The 23,175-nt window shown below is 48.6% G+C and overlaps 1 protein-coding gene across 7 annotated transcripts in view; it reads left to right on the top strand.

Moving 5' to 3' along the window:
- The window catches only part of ZNF516 (zinc finger protein 516), a 139,473-nt gene that overhangs the window by 80,932 nt on the left and 35,366 nt on the right, over positions 1-23,175 (top strand). The window lies entirely within an intron of this gene.

The following is a 23,175-nucleotide window of genomic DNA, read 5'->3' as shown; positions in this document are numbered from 1 at the left end:
CAGCTGACTCTAAACTACTCTTTTCTTTTGTGCCTTTTTTTTTTTTTTTTTTTGGAGATGGAATCTTGCCCTGTTGCCCATGCTACTGGAGTGCAGTGGGGCGATCCCAGCTCACTGCAACCTCCACCTCTTGGGTTCATGCAAATCTCCTGCTTCAGCCTCTCCAGTAGCTGGGACTGCAGGCATGCACCACTACATCTGGCTAATTTTTGTATTTTTAGTAGAAACGGAGTTTCACCAGGTTGGCCGGGCTGCTCTCGAACTCCTGACCTTAGGTGATCTGCCCACCTCGGCCTCCCAAAGTGCTGGGATTACAGGCGTGAGCCACCGTGCCTGGCGTAAACTCTTTTTTTTTTCTTTTTTTTGTATTAGAACACAGAACTGGTCCATTGTGGTGAGACATTTAAGAATGTGTGGTGTCTGTGTGTGCACACACATATTACTTGATTTGAAAAATAGATTAAAAGCCAGGTTCTCTGTGTGTTTAATATCACATAGTTGTGGGAACATGAATGGCTCATCCTTCTCATGACTTATGTCATGTCATTTTAAGAAATTTAAGACCAAATTTTAGAATTTATTGGTTTATCATTCATATAATTATTCTTAATTGAGCCTTTAAACAACTCCAGTGCTAATGAAGTGGGTAACCTTCTTTGGGTGAAGAAAGTTAAAGAAAATCAGAAAAGAGAACTTTGATCGACAGTAGTATGTAGATTTAAATAGTAGGTTGTGGTTTACACGTGTAACTCTTTTGAAAATCACCATAGACATGAAAGCTGTGTACGTTCAGTATTGCCTGTATTACCAGCTGGTGTACGTAGTGACAGAGGGCATTTGTTCTGTGATCAGCTAAATGGTAAGACAGTATATTACATTTTAGGGATGAAAACCTTTAAAAAAAAAAAAAAAAAAACTGAAACCCAGCTGAGGAAAATAACACGTGGAGCTGGTATCCCACCTTTAAATAAGATTATTTTTGAGTGAAATTGTACTTAAGGATGTGCTAGTATACTGTTCAAGAAGGTAGGAAAATGACTTGTTTCAGAATAAGTAGGCTTTTTAAACAACTGGATTGTACACAGTCGGTAATGTGAAATCCAAACAGTAATGAAGGATTTCACTAATTTAATGAAATACATAGGAATCTGTATGTGTACATGTTAGTCTTTAACATTCTGTAAGAAATACAGTTTAAAAGTGAAGTTTTTGAGTAAGGGTAAAAGAGAATGTTTTGATGGCCTAAGAATTTCTCAAGAAGAAAACTTTCTGTTTCGATGTTTAATTAAAAAAGGTGACATGAAATTTCTTGAACTGTTTAGTAATCAGATAAACTGCTTAAGTATTATATCAGTTTGAAAAAATATTTAACAAAACCTTTTAAATAAGCAGATGTTCAGTGGTCTTGAATACATACAAAATTGTGTGAAGACTTGGGACTTTTTTGTGCATGAGGTTTTATGAAGATTTTTCTTGTTCTCCAATATTATTGGCTTTTACATCATCATTTAAAGACCTATTTCAATTTTAGTTTTATACAGTCACATTGAACCCCTGCCCAAAGTGGGTTAGATGAAGAAAACATGTATCTTAGCATAAAATCAGCTCTGGGTGGAGGAAACCCTGCAGCCCAGATATTTGGGGGTGGGCGTTAGGGTGTGCTGAGGTATTCGGGAGGATGAAATTGAACCAGTCATGACGTAATATTTTTTTGAAACAAAAAATGTACTTTATCTTATTCATACAGTCATAAAAAGTGGATGTAGTTCGTTGATTGATAATGGGATTGCATGGGAAACATGGATCCTTTCTCTTCCTTAGTCCTAGCGTCTTTCTATCAATTGACTAATTGAACAGACCTCTGTTGGGTGTGGTGCTGCTGGGCAAGATGAGTGATACCCACTCCCTGCTGCCTAGGCGCCTGGCGTCCGCCAGAGAAGGCTCTGCGCTGCCGAAACACGCAGCATGTCTGGAACACGGGGATGTGCCAGATTTACCCAGAAATTATACTTACCATACACGCAGACAGGAGTACACTTCATATGTTATATGGGCCTTAGATATGTGTACTTTATATATCATTTTAAAGTCATGTAGTAGTAGGATTTAACTGCTAAATTCTACTTAAAGTTCTTACACTACGTTTTTATTGTTTTGGCAGGGTTTGCAGGATTGAATTAGTCACTAAGGAGAGAGAGAGTGTGGTCAGCTTTAAAGCCACAGAAAACCTTTTTTTAAAAGTGGGAATAAGCCATATGGCATTTTCAGCAGTACGTCCAGTTTCCAAATAATAGCAGTTCGTTTCTGCCTCCGCTTCCACTTCCCACTTCCTCACAGAGTTCTTGGTTTCAGCATCACCTTGGTGGGTGCAGTGTCTCATGTCTAAGGAGAAGTGGGTCTCTGAGCAGAGCGCACTGCGGGCTGCGGTGGTGTGCAGTGATGCTAAGTTCTGGTAGGTTCCGGGTAGAGGAGGTTATGGCAGGACTCCAAGGTGGGTGAGGTGGAGGGAGGACGCCACGCTCAGCGGGGTGTCCCGGGACATTGAGGGAGAAAGACTAGAAAGGAGACCCGGAGTCCTTTGGGAGAGGAGAGGACTCAGTGGAGCCATGGACTCCCTGGTTGCCCAAAACTGTGTCCAGACAAAATCTTGAGAGGAAAAGAGTCCAGGAGCTCCCTCAGGTGCTAGTGACGTGTCGGTCACTTTGTCACGTGGGGCCACATCTTGGCAATGACTTGACTTCCTGCTTCAACATTAGGAGGCACGGTGTGTCCTTGTCCTCCGGCCTCCCCTCCCTTCCTCCATGACCCAGCGCACTGCAGTCCTCGAGGAAGAGACGAGGTCAGTCTCCATGGCCATTGTTCTCCTGAGGCTGGCCCTGCTGATCGCCGGGTGGGTTCATAGAGTGCGTGGACTCCTGTCAGTCCCCTGGTGAGTGGAGGCAGTGTTTGGGGTCACGCCTGTATGCAGTAAGGCTAAGCTAAGAGTAGGAATGGCCCTCCCAGGAGGGGAGGAAAGCCTTGGGCTGGAGTGGCCCACCCAGAGTCGGGGCCGTTTTCAGGTTTTCCTGTTTCGGGCCGTCCCTTTGGGCGCCGTGTGCGTCCCCTCTGTCCCCAGCATGGAAGGAGAGCATTGCCAGGGTGTTCTCCTCTCCGAGTGCAGCAGCAGGCAGCGGCAGGCAGCAGCAGTCAGCGCGGCGACCTTTGCTGGTCGTGGTCCCGGACTTCGGAATGCAGCCTCATCCGGGAGCCGTGAATCGTTAGTGCCGCTTCCTCTGAAAATCGTTTTTGACGTTCAGCTGCAACAGTGTCACTATTGACCATCTACGTGGTGGTCTCAGGGCTGCTCTTGCATTTTGCCGAGGTCATTAAAAAATCTGGAACACACACCCACACGGTCTTGGAGAGGATGCATTTTATGATCCGGGTCATCCCGGGTTGACTCCTTTGGAGGTTCAGATGTTTTTATTTTAAGAGTATTTTAAGGTTAAGATGACCTGTGTGCTTTGCTAGTTTTCTTATCTAAGTATGTGATAATAAAAAGTGGTATTTTAAATATTTTAAAAACTGCTTTATGCTGGAGGGGTGGTACCGGTTTTCAAACGCTGTCTCCCCACTGCCTGAGTGCAGAGGGCTCCTGACAGAGAATGTCCTGTCCACCTCCTCATTTTGTGGATGAAAAAGGAAGGTCAGGATGAGGTTTTAGGTCTTTGGAGCCTTCTGAGCCCTCTCCATAGTCAAGCTGTAATTTCAGGCCTTGTTGAGTTTGCTGCTTTGGGCTTTTGTGTTTGCTAAGTTTTTTTGTGGTGTTTTCAACACAACTTTCCATGCTTTCGGAATATTTTGTAACTTCTAAGTAGTCTATAGTTTTTGTTCCCCACCTTTGCTGCTCTCCTCTCAATGCCATGGAATAGTGTCTTGTCTATTAACTCTGATGTCAGTGATCCTAAGTGAAGAATCCAACCTTAGAATTACCTGTGGTTAAGAAATACTTTTGTCGAAGCAGCGACTCGCTTGCTGAAGTGCTTGGAAATGTGCTTGTCTCCAGTGCATGGTGTTCAGTGAAACTCAGTATATTTTGGAGGCTGTTGATGTAGAATCTGCACTGTGCGTAGCTGGGGTGCAGTGAGGCATTTCGTCTGCGGGGTATTGGGAAAGGTGCACGATACCCATTTCATCCAGAATGACAGAACCGTGACACTCAAGGCTGCACGGTCCTTCGTGAGTAGCCCCTGGCCACGAGAGGCTGTGTTGGACAGGGCAGATGTAGAGAACGTTTCCATCCCGGGGGAGGACCTGTTGGACAGGGTCCACGTGCTTTTCAATTGTCTTGAGAACATAACTTCTGAAAATGGAAGTGTTTCATAGCAGCAAAGCTGTGTTAGAATTCTAGCTGGTCTTTTATTTCTTTAATCTGAAAGTTTTATATCCTTTTAGGACCTGCAAGTGCTTCTCACTGATACATTGAAAGGCAGACTGAGCACAACACTGTTGTGTATTCATTTAGAAAGTGGAAGGTGTAGGTGTTTACTCTTCGATGTGTTTAATTGGCTATAACCTGAGATCTTAAAAAAACTCCCCCGGAGATTGCTGCTGATTGGATGTGTGTCTTGTATTATGGCTGCGTGGTGAACATTGGGAGATGAGGTAGAATCCCGTGTTAAAATTTCTCTTTTTCTACCCCTGCTGACTCTCAAGTCACCCGCAAGTGAATGGTTTATTTTCTTGGATTCCCAAAATAAATCTGCAAGGGGAAGATGTCCATTCTATCAAAACAAATTGAAGTTTTTAAAATCGTCGGGTTTTTCCTCCCGGAAAGCGAGTGTTACCTGTCAGAGTTCAGTGTAGTGAGGAAACCTCTGGGTACCTGAAGCAGGAATGCAGACTGTATAGGGAATTGCGGAACCGTTGTGCGAGCTTCGGGACCTGTTCTAGGCAAGGCCTCCTCCAGTGGCTCCCAGAAAGTGACAGGGTCAGCCCATCTCAGGGAGCTGTTTTCTTTGTGCTGAAAGGAAGAAGCCACAGTCAATGAAAACCGCTTCTTGAGGCCTTGGAAGCCAGAGAATGGGTATCTGAAGTCCTGACTCGAGAATCAGGAAGCTCTATCAAGAAGCTCTCACTTTTGCCACTGTTTTGTGACAACCGGGGGTCTGGAGAAGGAACCCAACTGTGGCGACCCCTCATACTTCCCTGTCCTTGCCTGCCAGCACTGGCAGCTGGGAACCTCCTGTATTAGTCCGTTCTCACGCTGCTAACAAAGACATAACCAAGACTGGGTAATTCATAAGGAAGGAGGGTTAATGGACTCATAGCTACACATGGCTGGGGAGGCCTCACAACCATGATGGAAGATGAAGGAAGATCTAAGGTGCATCTTACATGGCGGTGGGCAAGAGAGTGTGTGCAGGGGAACTCACTCCCCTTTATAAAAACCATCAGATCCTGTGAGACTTACTCACTACCATGAGAACAGTGTGGGGGAAAGTGCCACCACGAATCAGTTATCTCCACCTGGCCCTGCCCTTTACACATGGGGATTATTATAATTCAAGGTGAGATTTGGGTGGGGATGCAACCAAACCATACCACCTCTGATGTCCAGATCTCACTGGTGCGTCTCATTTGGGGACATGTAATTTATAGCCAAGCCTAGCTGCAAGGCAGTCTGGGAAATACAACTCTCTCGGTTTTCCGCCGTCTCCAGCTACAGGGAGCGTGGGCTCACGGTGAAGTCGCAAATCCAGAGAGCCCAGCACAGATGTCAACAGTTATCCAGACTGGCCACTGAGCATATTTTTGGTGTAATATTTGGTATAATATCGTTATTGCCAGAAAAACAGTCTGGCCCACCACCTGATTGTTCTTCAGTCTCTAGTTTGATGAAATGTAAGTGCTTGTTTTTTTTTTTTTTTTTTTTTTTTTTTTTGCAACACTAATTTTTACTGTAACTTCAAAATCAGCTTCTTAGAATTTTTTCTTTTTAATTTCTGTTGACACATTAGTTGTGACAGTGGTAGCATTTCTTGCAGTCTTCTTGGAGATCAGGTTAAGAAATAGAATTTGAGGCTGGGCGCGGTGGCTCAAGCCTGTAATCCCAGCACTTTGGGAGGCCGAGATGGGCGGATCACGAGGTCAGGAGATCGAGACCATCCTGGCTAATACAGTGAAACCCCGTCTCTACTAAAAATACAAAAAACTAGCCGGGCGACGAGGCAGGCGCCTGTAGTCCCAGCTACTCGGGAGGCTGAGGCAGGAGAATGGCGTAAACCCGGGAGGCGGAGCTTGCAGTGAGCTGAGATCCGGTCACTGCACTCCAGCCTGGGCGGCAGGGCAAGACTCCGTCTCAAAAAAAAAAAAAACAAAAAAAAAAAAAACAGAAATAGAATTTGATTAATTTTGATAATAACATTTTAATTAATTTTGATAATGAATATTTTGTGATTAAATTTGATAATGAAAATTTGGTCATCGAAGAACTCTGGTGTTCTTGATCTGTATAAAAATAGAGTTTCTATAAATGTACAGAACATACTTGTACAGAGGAAATGGAATCCACAACCACATTTAAGTGAAGTCTCAATTTCCTTGAAATCTTTCTCTAGCTGCTCTTCCACTTTGGCTGTGTAAATATTTTTTATTTGCTTATATTGGGGAGATCTTATATATAAATGATTATATCTAGTTATTTGCTGTCTATTTCTCTGCAAGTATAAAACTTTTATGAATTTTTTTACAGCTTCTTTGTTTTCTGAAGGTTAGATAGATAAGAATATGTTTAACTCTTTGTATCTTTGGCTTGGATTCTGAATGGGGGCGGAAGCTCAGTCTGAGCCTCAGTTTAGCAGCTCATCAGTGTCCTGAGCCCCGCTTCGTGGTAGCTCCCTTCACAGTGTCAGGAGACAGAGGACTAGAAGTGGGTGCCAAGTATTTCATAGGAAAATGTTTGTCGACTGAGGGTGATACATGACTGGAAATCTAAGGACAGCTTTGTGGAAGCCGTTTCATGTGAATTAATGAGCGAACCCAAACGTATCATTATGTAAACATTGACATGGGTCAGTTTGGGAAGACCTGTCCTTACGCCTCTTTCTGTTGTTGGCGGTCACGTTCTTCTTGGTTTTAGGGTGCCAGTGTCTCACACAGCCTTGGGAGCCATGCGCCCTCAGTTTCCTAACTGGATGACAAACATCGACACCTTCCACCTTTAGATGTTTTTCACCTCCTGGTTTCTTTTAAACCATTCCTTCAGCCTGACAGTGTGCTTTCCGAGCTACACCCGAGCCATGCAGTAAACCATTCCTTCAGCCTGACAGTGTGCTTTCCGAGCTACACCCGGGCCATGCAGTTCTTCCGTTTCGCAGTTTTCCCTTGTGACTGGTTTCACCCCAGCTGGAACTCCCGGAGGGTCTCAAGTGTGTGGCTGTCAAGAGAGACGCACGCCGCAGCCTCCGCAGAGCTTGTCGTCCACACCAGCCTGCAGCAGCTCTTGGATGAGGATCTGTTCACCCACCTTGGAAACAGTCTTTCTGTCGCTAGGAACTCAGCCTCCGATAACAGCAGGGAAGTCATAGTGACGTGCGGTTAAGAATGTTCATGCGAGGTCTACTTTCCTAGTCCTGCCAGTTCTGTCCCTCCAGGGCTCTCGGTCCCTCCTCACAGAGACTGTTGCCTCCTTTGTCATCCCGTGAACCATATGGGAAAAAGCCTTCTGGTTCTTTTAAAATGGTGCATGGCTAGCGTGCCAAAAATACAGAGGACAGAAGCAGCGCGGGCTGCACCGAGAGGGTGCAGTTGGCATCATCTAGGTGGTGGGAAGCAGGCAGTGGGCCAGCCCGTGGGCGGGAGACCCTCAGACACATCAGGGAAGGGCCCGGCGCTGCAACTCAGAGGGCTGCGTGTTTGAACTACATAGAGTAATGCAGAGAAGTGAATGCTGTGGAAAACTGGGGAGGGGCTCTGAGCCCATGGGCCCCGTGGAGGGGTGTCTGGGTGGCTGGGAATGACTGTTTCTTGGCAGGGTGTAGCAACAAGGGTGTTCACTTTCGAATAACTGATGAAACTGCACATCGTGTTGGGTGTTTTCTGTATCTGATGGTGTTTTACCATCAGAAAGGATGAAAGCGTTAAGGGGGAAATGGCAGCACTGCTAGAATGATGCTCGGTGGTGGATGAGTGGATTGGCACGGCTTGTGTTCACAGGGCGGTGTTGTCTGTGCCAGGAAGGCTGGGGTTCCAATCACATGACCCCATCTCCCGTTAACTGTGGGCGCTGCTGCCCGAATCCCTGCCCTTGCATTGAACCTGCACTATTGGGTTTCCTCCTCTCCACTCCCCCCTTCTTTTTTGTTATGAGACAGGGTCTCTGTCGCTCAGGCTGGAGTGCAGTGGCGCAGTCTTGGCTCACTGCAACCTTGATGTGGACTCAAGGGATCTTCTCACCTCAGCTGTTCGAGTAGCTGGGACAACAGGTGCATGCCACCACGCCTGGCTAATTTTTTTATTTTTGTGGAGATGGGGGTCTCTCTCTGTTGCCCAGGTTGATCTGGAACTCCTGCACTCCAGTGATCCTCCCGCCTTGGTTTCCAGTGTTGAGATGACAGGTGTCTGCCACCATGCCTGTCCTGGGTGTCCTTGAATCCACCTCACAAAGTAGAATTAATGCATTTTGTAGTGGAGGAACCCAGAGCCGTTCTAACCTGTCCACCCAGCCTGTGCATGAGAGAACCTGGATTCTGACTGGGCGAGGTCTCACCCAACGGTAGACGGAGATGCACTGTGTGCCCGGAGCTCAGGGACTCCGGCCTGGCAGAGGACACTCAGATGCGGCCAGTCGGCTGCTGTCTCCCACTCTCGAGGCGGTGCTTGTGTGGGTCTGTCTCTGAGAAGGATAAGACTCTGCCCTCCTGGGCCATCCCCTGGGTTCTGTGGGGACTTCCTGCTGTGATGGTGAGAAAGAGGGTAATTTTATTGACTGTTGGGAACTTTGACATCTCTTAGGTTTACAGGAACATGTTGGCGAAAGCCTGGAACCCATGATAACATGCAGACAGGCCAGCAGAGCCAGGAAGGCTCAGGAAAGGGGAGATTTAGGGGAGACACGGAGCGTGGCTGTCTCTGGCTTTATGGTTTCTTATTTGTTTTGTTTTTCTTTTTAGACGGAGTCTTGGTCTATCACCCAGGCTGGAGTGCAGTGGTGCGATCCCAGCTCACTGCAACCTCCACCTCCAGGGTTCAAGTGATTCTCCTGCGTCAGTCTCCTGAGTAGCTGGGATTACAGGTGTGCAACACCACGCTCAGCTAAATTTTGTATTTTTAGTAGAGATGGGATTTCACCATGTTGGTCAGGTTGGTCTTGAACTCCTGACCTTGTGATCCACCTGCCTCGGCCTCCCAAAGTGCTGGGATTACAGGCGTGAGCCCCCGCACCCAGTCTTGTTTTTGTTTTTAAGAGGAAGATTGGATAAATAGATGGATAAGGCTTCAGAGGAGAAGTCTAGCACAGGTGCCACGTGGTGGTGAAGAAGTCAGGGTAAAAGAGAGGTTTGGGGTCTGGGCAATGTGGGCGAGTTGCAGGCCGGGTGGTGCCCTCTGGAGAAGGGGCTGCAGGGTGTCCCATGTGCCAGCTGCCCTGAAGGAGGCCCCTCACCTGCGGGTGCTATTGTCTGATGGCAGCTGGGCCTGCCGAAGACACTTCAGCACGCCTCTCGTGTGGATGTTTGGTGTGAGGGCCAGGCATGACCACTTTGAGTTGTTCAGTGTGTCAGAGGTGGATCTGACCAGTCTGTACAGAAGCCACCCATGCGAGGTGAGTCCCTGACCGATGGGGTTGGCATGGACCTGTCACCCTTGGGACAAGGTGACGGGATTCCAAAGGAAGGTGAGTCGCCTTTGACCCCGACTGAAGTATGGGGAAGGGCAACTGTCATCGGGCTGAGTGTCACCAGCCCGACCAACATGGTGAAACCCCGTCCCTACACTTGGGCTGAGTGTCACCAGCCCGACCAACATGGTGAAACCCCGTCCCTACACTCGAGCTGAGTGTCACCAGCCCGACCAACATGGTGAAACCCCGTCCGTACACTCGGGCTGAGTGTCACCAGCCCGACCAACATGGTGAAACCCCGTCCCTACACTCGGGCTGAGTGTCACCAGCCCGACCAACATGGTGAAATCCCCTCCCTACACTTGGGCTGAGTGTCACCAGCCCGACCAACATGGTGAAACCCCGTCTCCACACTCGGGCTGAGTGTCACCAGCCCGACCAACATGGTGAAACCCTGTCCCTACACTCGGGCTGAGTGTCACCAGCCCGACCAACATGGTGAAACCCCGTCCCTGCACTCGGGCTGAGTGTCACCAGCCCGACCAACATGGTGAAACCCCGTCCCTACTCTCGGGCTGAGTGTCACCAGCCCGACCAACATGGTGAAACCCCGTCCCTACACTCGGGCTGAGTGTCACCAGCCCGACCAACATGTTGAAACCCCATCCCTACACTCGGGCTGAGTGTCACCAGCCTGACCAACATGGTGAAACCCTGTCTCTACACTCGGGCTGAGTGTGACGGTGTGGCTCTGTGTCTCGGACAACACACACATTCATCACGCGTGTGTCAGCAGAGTCACCAACTCACATCGGGGTGTTTTGTAAAAGTATTGCAGGCCTGGTGACTGTGAATGTCTCTGAAGGGATGAATGCTTCACTATGGTGCTTAAGTGAACTGTGAGCAGAACCATGATGAGAACACAACAGAACCGAGTGTCCCAAAAGTGAAAGGGTTAGAAGGGAAGGCAAGAGCCGGAGAAGGAGGCCCTGCAAGCTCCACGCCTCCTGCTCCCAGGCTGGGGCCTGCTGCCTGCTGGCTGTGCTCAGCTGCTTCCTGCTGAGTGCACTGCAGAGTCCTCCTCCCGTCTCCCACGCCCTGTCTGTGCCTCTCTAAGCCCTTCCTGAGTGTCCTGTCCTATGCAGGTAGCACTGGTGGGTGTGGGCAGTGTGGGGTGGAGGCTGAGGCGGGAGGATCACTTGAGCCCAGGAGGTCGAGGCTACAGTGAGCTATGATCGCACCACTGCACTCCAGCCTGGGCAAGAGGCAGACCCTGTCTCAAAAAAGGAGAAAAAAGTGCTGCCTTGTTTTGCCGTGTGCACAGATCTATGGGACACAGTGTATCTGATGGGAAGCTGTACAGTTTCGGGGGTGCTTGGGTTCATGGTGCCAGTGCAGACCCTGTTCCCTGGAAACCGTGTCCTCGATGACCTCGAGGGTGTGTCCTTATCTTGGCCCCGGGAAGCTGGTTCATCAGGTGCTGAGGAAAGTGAGTATCTGCCTAGCTTGTGTCTGTGATGGGCCCAGCGCCGGAGGTCTTTGCCTGGAGCAGAGGGCAGGGTACTGCTTTTACCTGGGGTGCTGCGTGTGTGGCGAGGGGACCAAGGAGGGTAGGGGACCATCGACCATGGCTTAGGACTCTCCTGTCTGCAGGGATGGCCCCCCGCCACACGCTTATGCTCACACTTACGCTCACCACCCATGGACAGATGCTCACACATGCACACATAGTTCCACAGTGATACACTGCAAACTCGTGCACACGTGCTAACATGCACATGCCTCACACACGCACTCATGCTCAAACATGCTCATATGCTCATGCACACGCTTCACATGCTGATCACATGCAGACACGTGCATGTGCTGATGCTCACATTCATGCTCAGGCACAGACTCAGATGCTCACCCATGTACACATGCACATACATCTTCACACAGGTGCACTCATATGCACATATACTAACATGCACACATGCTTACTCATTACATAAATTCACAAACACATGCACACTTTCACACTCATGTTCACACACACAGTATGTTCATGCAATCACATGCACATACACACATGCTCACACATGCACAAACACGCAAACTCTTGCTCACACACATGCACAAACTCACACGTGCAGACTCATGCTCACCCCCACACTCACACATATGCTAAAACTGCCATTCACACACATGTGCACACATAATATATGCACTCACACATGCACACTCACACATAGTATGTGCACTCATACACACGCAGTATATCCACGTGAGTATATGCACTCAGACATACACATGGTCCACGTGAGTATATGCACTGACACACACACACATAGTATATGCACTGACACATACGGTCCACATGAGTATATGCACTCACACGAGTATATGCACTCACATATACACACACGAGTATATGCACACACAGTCCACATGAGTATATGCACTGACACATACACACTCACACGTGAGTATATGCACTAACACACTCACACATGAGTATATGCACTGACACATACGGTCCACATGAGTATATGCACTCACACATACACACGGTCCACATGCACGAGATGCTGGAGGGGGGCGAGTGGGATCGTGTCATCTCTCCCAGGCCCTCATTGGTGCGTGTGTGGAGCTGCATGTGAGGTCCTTGGGGACCCCCCTGGCTCTGGGGTTCATGGAAGAGGGCGATACCATGTGGGACCACCTGCTTCGGAGGGTCTTCCCTTTGCCCAGGGCTTGGGGTTGGTGACTTCTCAGCAACATTTGTCACTGGAGACTGCTAAGTCCCCAGGGGTATTGGAGAGCCGCAGGGTGGAGTGGGGAGGCCAGTTTTGCCCCAGCCCTGCCCAGTGGACAGGAGCCCTAGGTTGCCAGCCTGTCCGCTGCCTGCCCTGGTACCCACGTGGGGGCCACAGGGAGTGGCGGTCCATGCTCGCTGTTCGCAGAATGCTTAGTCTTTGGACCTGTGCCTTTTGAAGACGTCGGGACTATTGCAAGGGTTATGTATGATTCCCCAGATTTTAAAAATAATAAGCATTTCATTACTGGCAGTTGCATCTTTTAGTTTTGATGTGAGTGCATCATATAGATCATGAAATTGATGAAAATCTGTCAGTAGGAGAAGGTGAGGCCCTTATGATGTGTTTTGCTCGTGATACGTATGTGATTTCTTACTCAGGTTATGAAGGATGTAGATGGGATGCTCTCAGCTTTAAAAATTATCTCCAAACATGTGCCCATGTTCTCGCTTTGAAGAATGGTGGATTCATGGGTGTGAAACTCTAGACCTTGTGTATGGTTGTAGGAGGTATGTGAGGGTCAGGGCCGGGTGCTCTGTCTCATTGTACAGGCGCGGACCCCTGCAGTCCCTCCCAGCCGAGACCATGCTGTGATTCTCTTGTGGGAAGTTGTGCAAATGCGTGTGTGACTGCACACGTGCTTGTGCCATGTGTGCCCCCCAGGTGTGGCTGTGTGTGTACAGTTGTATGTATGTCCACGGATGCATGACCACATGCATGTGCTTTGTGTGTGTACCCATGTTGGTGTGTGTGTCAGCCTGCCTGTGTGTGTGGCTGTTCATCTGACTGCATGTGTGTGAGAAGAGATGAACCAGGTCAGGTAGACAGGTGCAGGCAGCAGTGTTGACCGAGGTGATGTCTTCAGCAAATACAAGGCATAGGGCTGAGGCTTGTGCATACACAGTTTCTTTTCAGAGAAGCCCTCCTCTTCCTGGGGGATGCAAAGATGGCTGGTCACATTCACGCACACACACGTGTACACACACGTGTACACACACAGGCACGCACAGACATGTGTAGTCATTCTCTAGAAATTGCCTATACAGAGTTGGCACTCAAACAATGCTGGTTTTCTCTATCCCTCTTGAGAGCCTATAAAACAGTAGTGGAGAGATACAGCGCAGGTGCGTGGTTGGCTCCGAGAGCCCCGGGAGGGAGCGGGCTGTGAGGCCCGTTGTGCTCTGGGCTCACCTTGCCCCAGGACTGCCGTCCTTCTGTCCAGGGGCCACATCGGGGCCCAGGCGGGCTCTGCCAGCAGATGCAGGGCATTTCGGAGATGGCCTCGGAGAAGCCCGTGGGCGGAGAGGGACAGGCTTAGGCTTGGCCTCTTGTGACCAGCTGTTTGATGTGGTACTTGATGGAAAACAGCTTACTTAGCTTTCAAAATTCTGAATTCCTAGATCTAGGGCTCCAGCTTGGCCAGCGAGCTCCTGGGAAACAGTTGCAGAGATATTATTCTGTAGCTCCTTCTCAAAATGGAAATATGGCTGAGTGGTTGGGAAGATAAATGCAGTAATCAGGGCTTGGCTTGCTGCAGATTTTTCTCAGGCATTGTTCAATTGGGGCTTGAAATTCTTTTTTTTTCTTACAAAAAACCCAGATAAATTGAAGGTGAACTATAAGAGCAAAACATAACCCATTTATAGCGGAGGTTGCAAATTTCTTTTTTTTTTTTGGTGAAAATTCAGACCTTGGTGATGACCTTGAGCAGTAGGATGTAAATAACTCTCATGGGCTTAGCGTTCAAATAGTGGAACACTAGGCATAAATGGGTTTAGATGTACAGGAAAGAAAAATACAATTATTTCCTCTTTCTAAAAATAGAAGAGGCAAACGAAGGAATGAAGTCTGAAGGAGAAATATATGTTTTTGTTTGCATCATTTTAATGGACACTATAATTACAACCGTTTTGTTACAACTTACAGTGTGATTAAGGAAGCCTGCCTGAGATATTTCAGGAACAATATAGTGATGTGATTTGGGGAGAGTTGCTGAAACTTTTAAGTAAAATGTCAGATCTTTTCCTTAGGTATCCATGGTGGAGTGGAACTTCTGAGACTCAATATTTCTATTACACAATAGTTTGAACTCTGCGTGTGGGAGATGTAGAAAACCTACATGTCTCACATTTGTTTATGTATGTCACCATAACATGCTTTAGCTCTGCCCAGCTTTCTGGGTGGAGAAGCTTCCTAACCAGACAGGCCGTGCCTATGTGGTTCGATTCCACTCGGTCACCGCTCTCTGCTCATAGCTTTATAATCCACATTCAGCCAAGTACGGGGTCAGTACCAGCCAGGTTATGAATTCACCAGAACCATAAGAGTAAGAATGTCTGATGGGGCAAGCTGGGATGTTTGTTTATTTATTTAGTGTCCTCAAATAATGAAGTTTTAACTTTGTGGGCATTTAGGTAGCAAATCCTAGCAAGTGCCCAGAAGCAGTTGTTCCTAGAATTATTTAGTCCATCTTACCAGAAGACACACATCACAATACCCAAAGAATGACAAGAATTGTAACATAAACCTCTGTGAAAGAAGTTAGAAAATTAAGTTGTGTCGTGAACACCGTGAGCCTCACCTGCCTCCGTGTTCATCTCTGCCCTGGGCTCAGACCTGGGGGTGGTCCTTTTCCCTCTCTGGCTTCTGCCCCAAGTCAGCCTCTTGGGAAATTGTCCCTCCGTCTCCCCTCCCAGTTGCTCACTATGAATTTCCAGCCCTTCCACACCCTCCTGCCTCAGTTTGCTAAAGTGGGGGGTGTGAAGGAAGGGCCACTTTCAGAAGAGCTGCTGCCCTTGTGCAGGGCCGATTGCTCTGCGGTGGTGGTCTGCTCATCCCATGATGGGAGAGGCACATCCTTACCCTTGAAACCACCCCACTGGGAGACCAAACTAGGCCAAGGAGCCAGGTATCTTAGCAGTTTCCATTTCATCCCTGTGTCCCTCACAATCTCAAATAATTATTGCTGGTTCTAAGCAGAAGCTTGGTGACGGCTAGTGGCTGGGTCTCCTCCTGCAGGTGGTGACAGCCTGGGACTGGCATTGAATGGACAGTGTCTCCCAGAGCTACGTTCAAGGGATGAGAGGATTTCTTAAGTTATACAGTGTTGGAGGGCCGTGGGGCTAGAACTCAGACCTCTGGACCTTGAGTCTAGAAGTGACAGAAGACAACTCAGGCGCTGTTTTCCTGAACCTACTCTCCTGCCCTTAGAACACACCCAGGCTTTCGCTGAGATGAGCTACCTTGAAGCCAGCATGGCGAGCATTTTCAAGTCAGTTACTAAATGACTAACCTATTTTAAGTCATTACATTGAATTAAGTTTTTGCAAGGTTGGGCATTTTTGAAGTTGGATATGCTGGCTATATATATAATTCCCCAAATCGAATGCTCATGGACATAGTTTGCTTAATTCCATCTTTGCCAAAATACAAGTGTATTATTAATGTAAAGCCCTCTGCATTTTTAGCCTCTGAAAATATTGGAGAAGGTGCAAAACTAAAATATAAGATGCACATCAAAAGGGTGTATTGCTATACTGACAGCACTGTGCTTCAAAAGACATATGCATTTGTCCTGATGACATTTTAAGGCAATCTTTTAGTGTTAAGTCTTCTGCAGATAAGTACCTGTGTTGAAAAGTGGATGGCTCTTCCATGCTGGTTCTAACGTGCGGGGACCACAGGAGTAGCACCAGTGCCCGGAGGGAGTCAGGCTATAGCTTGGGCGCAGGTGCCATCTAGTGGTAGCTTCCATGCATTGCGTGGGCTGCCAGGATGCCTCGGGGAAATCCGCCTTCCTCTGTCACTGAGGACAGAGACTGCTTGTATTATGAAATGGCCTTTGTTCCGCAAGTCAGGCACGCTTGCCTGATTTTAAATCTGAACACTCTACTAATAAGTGATCCTGATCTTTTTTTTTTTTTTTTTTTTTTTTAAGAATCATTACAGTTTCTTTGTAAAAGACACAGAATCTGGATTTTGTGTTTTTGGACATTTATACATTGCAACAGAAAAAGTTTAAGTTGCAGACGTGTACAGTGTTACTTCTCTTCCTGAGACTTACTCCCTCCTATGTCTCTTAAAACACTCAGTGTAGGAGAAAACACACAAGTGGTTTAATTGTATTCTTTGTGACTGCTGTTGGAAGATTCCAGGCCCACACTGCTTCAGAAAGCAAATGCAAAACTTGTGTTATGGGCCAGGCTTTCCTGCTCTCCTCCTTACTCTATGCTTCCTTATTTTCATTCTAACATCTACAAGCGGCGTCAGCACCTTCTTCCCGACACTCCCCGCCACCGTTCTTGATAAGGCTTCATGTGCAGCCTTCGAGCTAGTTGGCATCTGGTTCCGACCGCCACGTCATGCAAGGAAGGATTTGTGTTAGCTAATTATTTTTTGCCAACTTGGATAAATTTGTAAATGGAAATCTTCATTGCTATCTAATTAAAGTATGGTTTGCCATGTTTTTAAAAATAATAAAAGAATATTTGTATTGATTGCATTTTCTCCAGTGGATGTGTTTTGGTTTGCTGCTAGGATTTGGGGATGAAGGAGGGTGTGTAAAGTGTAGAGTAGCCGTAAGAGCCAGCTTGAATTCGATCCCTTCAGCATTTCATTCACAACAGAAAAACCAAACCTGAGCGACATTTCTTTGTGGTCGAGTCAATAGGAAGCAGTTAGTAAATTCTAGGTTTCTAGAATGTGATTATGTTTTATGCCGGATGAACTGCTGTTTAACTGAAAGCTGTCATGGAAGCTGGAGGTATTTGATTAAGCTTTAAATTGTTGATTTTGTACTCACTGATTTAAAAAGTAACATGAATAATTTGTCTAGTCAGAAATTCTGTATTTAATTTGGGACTGTTTTTGTTCGGACATCAAAATTCAGCTTCCGAGGCTGGGGGCACAGTGGCTCATGCCTGTAATTCCAGCACGTGGAGAGGCCAGGGAGGATCACTTGAGCCCAGAAATTTGAGAACAGCCTGGGCAACAGAGTGAGACCCATCTCTACAAAAAAATAAAAAAAAAGGTAGCCAAGCGTGGTAGCACACACCTGTAGAGCCAGCTACTCAGGAGGCTGAGGTGGGAGGAGGGCTTGAACCTGGGAGGTTGAGGCTGCAGTGGACTGTGATTGTGACAAAGCAAGACCTTGTCTCAAAAATAAAATATGATGTCCAGAGTACTAAGATATTTACGTCATTTTCTGTTAACACAGATAACATACTTCTGCAGGTTGTTTATGTTAATAGATTATCATTTAAAATGAAAACATGTATACTCAGTCACCCAGAAAAAGTAGAATAAACATCTTGGGGTATAATTTATAAAAATTTTATAATATCATTCATTTCCACGTTGCTCTAGTCCTGGCATTTTCTTGTCATTCAGGCTTTTTTTTTTTTTTTTTTTTTTTTTGTAGTTCACATCTGTGTGTCTTGATAAGAGTGAGAAAGCTTTTAAACATTTCTTTAGAAGAAACTTTTCTGGCCATAGGACTGAACTGGACGATTGGCAGCAGCGTTTGTTATTCTGTTTGAAAGCCCAGGGCTGCCCTTTGATGAGGATGAGGGGAGATCCACGTTGTCGCTTTCCCGCTCCATGGCCTTGGTGTTTGGGGCGTGGGTCTCCCTGACTCGGTGCCCCTGGACGGGCTCATGGCTTCCTGATTGCCTCCGCACCTGCTTCTGAACTGCGTAGCCTCTGAAAGCAATTGTGTGTCCCCCGGCTTTTCTGTGCCCCTTGTGTCCCTCTGAAGCACTGAGTCTGTCTTGGTTATTTTTGTATGTTTGAGGAGGAGAACTTCCAGATCACACCAGCCCGTGGCAGTGGTTTTCAACATTTCTTTGGCCGCACTTGCACAGGCAGCTTATGTCTTGTTTTTATTGGAAAAGCTCCCCCCCCCCCCACCTCCGGATATTATAGCTACAACTTTTCCTCGAGTATTTTCTACATCACGTCCAAAAACATCATCTGACAGCGCGCTCCTGGCCTTCACTCTCAGCAGAACGGCCTCTCTTCTCCACGGCTTGGAGAACCACTCTGCCTGCTGCCAGGATCCTTTCAGCTTGAATATCTTTGCAGGGGCTGTTTTTTTCCCCAGACGTCTATGTAGTTTTCTCTTTCTTAGTCTCTGGCGTTTTTGATTGTCTTAGAAATTCAAATTGTGCTGAAATCTGGATGCCTGATTTCATCGAGTTTCCCCCTTTCAGGACAGGTTAAAAGTGAGAGAGGATGGATCTTCTTCTGAGAAACACTGTTGATGACTGTGGTGTTCCTGCAGTCATATCCAGTGTTTGGGTGACTAGTAATGTCTGTTATAAAAGTTACTACAGAGTCACAAATATTAAAAGTAAATGCTGAGATCTTGAAATGATTTTGAATGCAGCGGCCCTGAGTTCTGAGACGGCGTCGGGCTCTGGCACTGTGCATGTTCACCCTGGGAGGAGGGTGACCCTGCCCGCCATATGTGGTTGAAATCACCAGTGTCATTTGGATAGAGGCTGTTCGCTTTTGTATCACAAATACCTATTTGTTACCCACCTCCATACACTTGTATGGGGCTAGTTTCATAGATTTTTCTTGTTAAATACGAGGGAACATCTAAGAAGAGGAAAGTGAAGGAGGAGTGTGGCTATCTCCTAATCATAGCTGCTGGGGATGGGAGAACCGGTGACCCGAGTATCCCATTTGCTGTCAACCGTGAGCACTGTCTACCATTCGAGGCCATCACTGCAAATATTCCATCTGGGTTTTAATTAAGAGAGTGGCTGCTAATGAAATGTCATACTTCGGGTTGTACATGGATCACCTTCTGGGTCAAGAGCATGGACGCTGGGGAGAAGGCAGGGCTTCCTGTTTCACCTGCAGCTTTGCACACTTCCGGATGGTGAAGCGCGCGGTGGGGGGAGCTGGACAAGGAGCAGGTTCCTGCCCGTGAAATACTTGGCTCCTGCAGGGCTGCTAGCCCGTCCTCACGGCCGGCTGCAGTGTGACCGGGGTGGAGCCGTCATCTGGGAAGTGCTTTATCTTACCGTCATTTTGAATTTGATTTCCTCGGCACATGCTGGTGCATCTTGTTTTGGAGAGAGACTCCCTCATCTAGAATGCGTGGCCTCCAGGAGCCTGTCCGTCGTCACTGACTCCAGTTACTGTAGCTCTGGGATGTCCACCTCAGCACCCATTCGAGGTTGGTAACTGGGTTAAGAGCTGTGCTCTGTGCTGCCAGGACTCCATACCTGCCCCCGAGGCTGCCTGTACTTAACGTTACGGTTCTTACCTGCAGGCCCTTCAGAGATACCTGCTGAATTAACACATTCATCTTGCTCTTCATGCTTTTTAGAGCACTTTCCTATGCACTGTCTCATTGCGTGTGAGTCTTGGATATTAAATGACATCTACCTGCCTCATTCATCCCATAAATACATGTTTGTTGATGGTCGCTCTACCTGGAGCCAGATGCGCTAGATAGTGGTGATAAAGCTGTGAAACAGGGTTTGCTTTCTTGGTGTCTGGGGAGATGCTCGTTTAGGAGGAGGTGCAGCCTTGTGAATTGCAGGGGAAACAGCGAGTGCAGAGGCCCTGCGGCGGCAGGAGTGCCTGTGTGGGAAACCACTCTGCTGGGTTAGGGCCACAATCGCCTTTCTCATGGTTTAACATGCATTCCCTTACAACCTAAAAACATGGCATGCAGGCTTTCTCTGACTTTGCTCTATCAGTTTCCAGTATTCCCACCTGGCCTGAGATGACCAAATGCTCACTCATGTGTTGAGTTAAAGCAGAAGGATTTGGAATCGGGACTGAGTTTGAAAAGTGCAGACCTGGGATATCATCCAGTTCCCCCAGTCAACCATGGTTCAGTCAGAAAGGGCATGTGTGGTGATTGGGCAATGGGTGAGTTCCCGTGTGTGGACAGCACTCTCTCCTGGAGGCTGTGTTCTGACCTGCCTTCCCACCAGCTCTCCCTCCACCTGGCCACCTGCCTTCCCCGCACCTGTGTTCCCACCTGCCTTCCCACCTGCCCTCCATCCACCTGGCTACCTGCCTTCCCATCTGCCCTCCCCTCACCTGCCTGCCTCCCACCTGCCTTCCCACCTACCCTCCCCCTACCAGCCTTCCTGCCTGGCCACCTGCCTTCCCATCTGCCTTCCCCTTACCTGCCTTCCCACCTGGCCACCTGCCTTCCCCACACCTGTGTTCCCACCTGCCTTCCCACCTGCCCTCCATCCACCTGGCTAACTGCCTTCCCACCTGCCCTCCCCCCACCTGCCTCCCTCCCACCTGCCTTCCCACCTACCCTCCCCCTACCAGCCTTCCTGCCTGGCCACCTGCCTTCCCATCTGCCTTCCCCTTACCTGCCTTCCCACCTGGCCACCTGCCTTCTCCCCACCTGCCCTCACCCAGCCTGCCTTCACCCGACCTGCCTTCACCCCACCTGCTCTCCCCCCAACCTGCCTTCCCTCCTGGCCACCTGCCTTCCCACCTGACCGTCTGGCTTCCCACCTGCCTTCCCGCCTGACCACCTGCCTTCCCACTTGCCTTTCCCCCACCTGGCCACCTGCCTTCCCACCCGCTTTTCCCCCACCTGGCCACCAGCCTTCCCACCTACCTTCCCACCTGCCTTCCTGCCTGACCACCTGCCTTCTGCCTTCCCACCTGCCTTCCCACCTGCCTTCCCACCTGCCTTCCCACCTGCCTTCCCAGCTGACCTCCTTTCCTGGTCTCTGCTCTTGAACATGCAAAGGGCTTCCCAAGCTGTGCTACTTCCTGGTGACTTCTGTTGCCTGGGACATATTTTGAGCCCTGTGAATGTCACCTTCTGGGTGAAGAGCCTTGTTTGCCAACCCCAGAGCCTGTGGCTGACCAGAAGATTATAAAACTATGACCTGTTATTAGTGACACTCCCTGTGATCTTACATCTCTTTAGAACCTAGAGTCTTTTTCCCATATGTCAAAAGATGCTTCTTTCCTTTTCTGTGAAGTCTTCTCATTTTCATGGGGATAGCAAGGAAAAGGCCACCCTGAGCCCTGGATGTAAGGCCTGTCCCTTGGCCGCACTGTGTTTCTTTGGTCCAGTGGCTGAGTCTGCGCTGGCTCTCTGGTTCGACTGTCATCGCTGGTGGTGGACATGGGGCTCTTCTTCGGCTGTGTGCTCCCCGGAACCCAGGGGCGGCATCGTGAGCTGCGGCAGAGAGGACCATGGTGGTGTTTGCCTCGCCATCCCTCTCCCTCTGTGTTTCATGTTTCCCTGCTCTTGTGGCCTCTCTGCTGTGGGCCTCCCTGCCTGGCCTCCTCCTGCTGGCTCTGCCTGTCTCAGTCTGATGGGGTCTCCGGCCCTCGGGCGCAGATGAGATAACAGCCTTGTCCCCAAAGCACACAGGTGAGGCTGGGGCCATGGACTGACTGAGAGCTCTGTATCTGCAGTTTTCCACCTGGCCGCCTGGGCACCTGTGGAAGTTCCTGTTTCTCATTTGGTGTTTTAATACAGGTTCTGTAGAGCTGGTGCGATTGGCCAGGCCACTAGGAGGAGAGTACGTCATGTTTGGGGACCCCTGCCTAGTCACGTGTCCAGGATGGGGCCCCGGCAAGAATAGCTGTGCAGGTTCGCAGGAGGACCTGACTGCGGGCAAGTCCGCAGCAAAAGAGGGAGCGGTTCGGGTTAGAGTTGGGTTAGGGTTAGGGTGAGAGTTGGATTAGGGTTAGGGTTAGAGTTGGGTAGGGGTTAGGGTGAGAGTTGGATTAGGGTTAGGGTTAGAGTTGGATTAGGGTTAATAGTTAGGGCTAGGGTTAGTGGTTATGGTTAGCAGTTAGGTTTAGGGTTATGTTTGGTTCGGTTCACGGATAGGGTTGAGGGGGTTAGGATTGGGATTAGTTGTTCATGTTGTTAGGTTAGTGTTAGGTGTATTGCTACGGCTATGGCTAGGGTTAGCGCTAGGTTTAGGGTTAGGGTTAGTGCTAGGTTTAGGGTTAGGGTTTGGCTCATCCTTACGGTAGTACCCTCCTCTGTCAGACCCCTCCTGCTCACACTCATTCACCACACAGCCTGTTTCCTAAAGTGCAGACTCTTCTTACCATTTTCTCTTTTCTTTTCAAAATATCACAGCCCCCTTAATGGTTTCTTTGTGCAATCTCCATCCCTCCTGGGTACCCCTGGTGTCCCCCACCTTCCGTACCTGCTGTGCCTGGTTTCCTTTCCTGACGGCCCTCCTGGGATCTGGGACCTCCTGCCAGTGTTGAGGTGGCCAGTGCTGTGGGGTGTGGGCTGAGATTGACGCATTTGAAGCTGGCATCAGCTCTCAGCCTGATGGCCTTAGATAAGCTACTTTGTGCCTCTACAAAATGGGACAGTTACCTTCCCTCCCTGGACCTCTTCTGAGGGGCAGGTCATGGATGTGAAGTTCTGGCATGGTTCCAGGCACCCAGTGAACCTGGGAAGTGTCATGTTTTTATCACACCCCGGCTCGGTGCTTCTGGCTGGGGAATGCAGTGCTCAGGCTGTGTTTGCAAACCCAGCCTCTCCTCTCCAAAGGGTAATGACTGATGTCCACATGGGCCTACCGT

This window comes from Rhinopithecus roxellana, chromosome 21 (assembly GCF_007565055.1).
Source record: "Rhinopithecus roxellana isolate Shanxi Qingling chromosome 21, ASM756505v1, whole genome shotgun sequence".
In the NCBI taxonomy this organism is placed as follows: domain Eukaryota; kingdom Metazoa; phylum Chordata; class Mammalia; order Primates; family Cercopithecidae; genus Rhinopithecus; species Rhinopithecus roxellana.
Note: the sequence above shows the minus strand (reverse complement) of the source record. Positions and strands in the feature narration are given on the sequence as shown.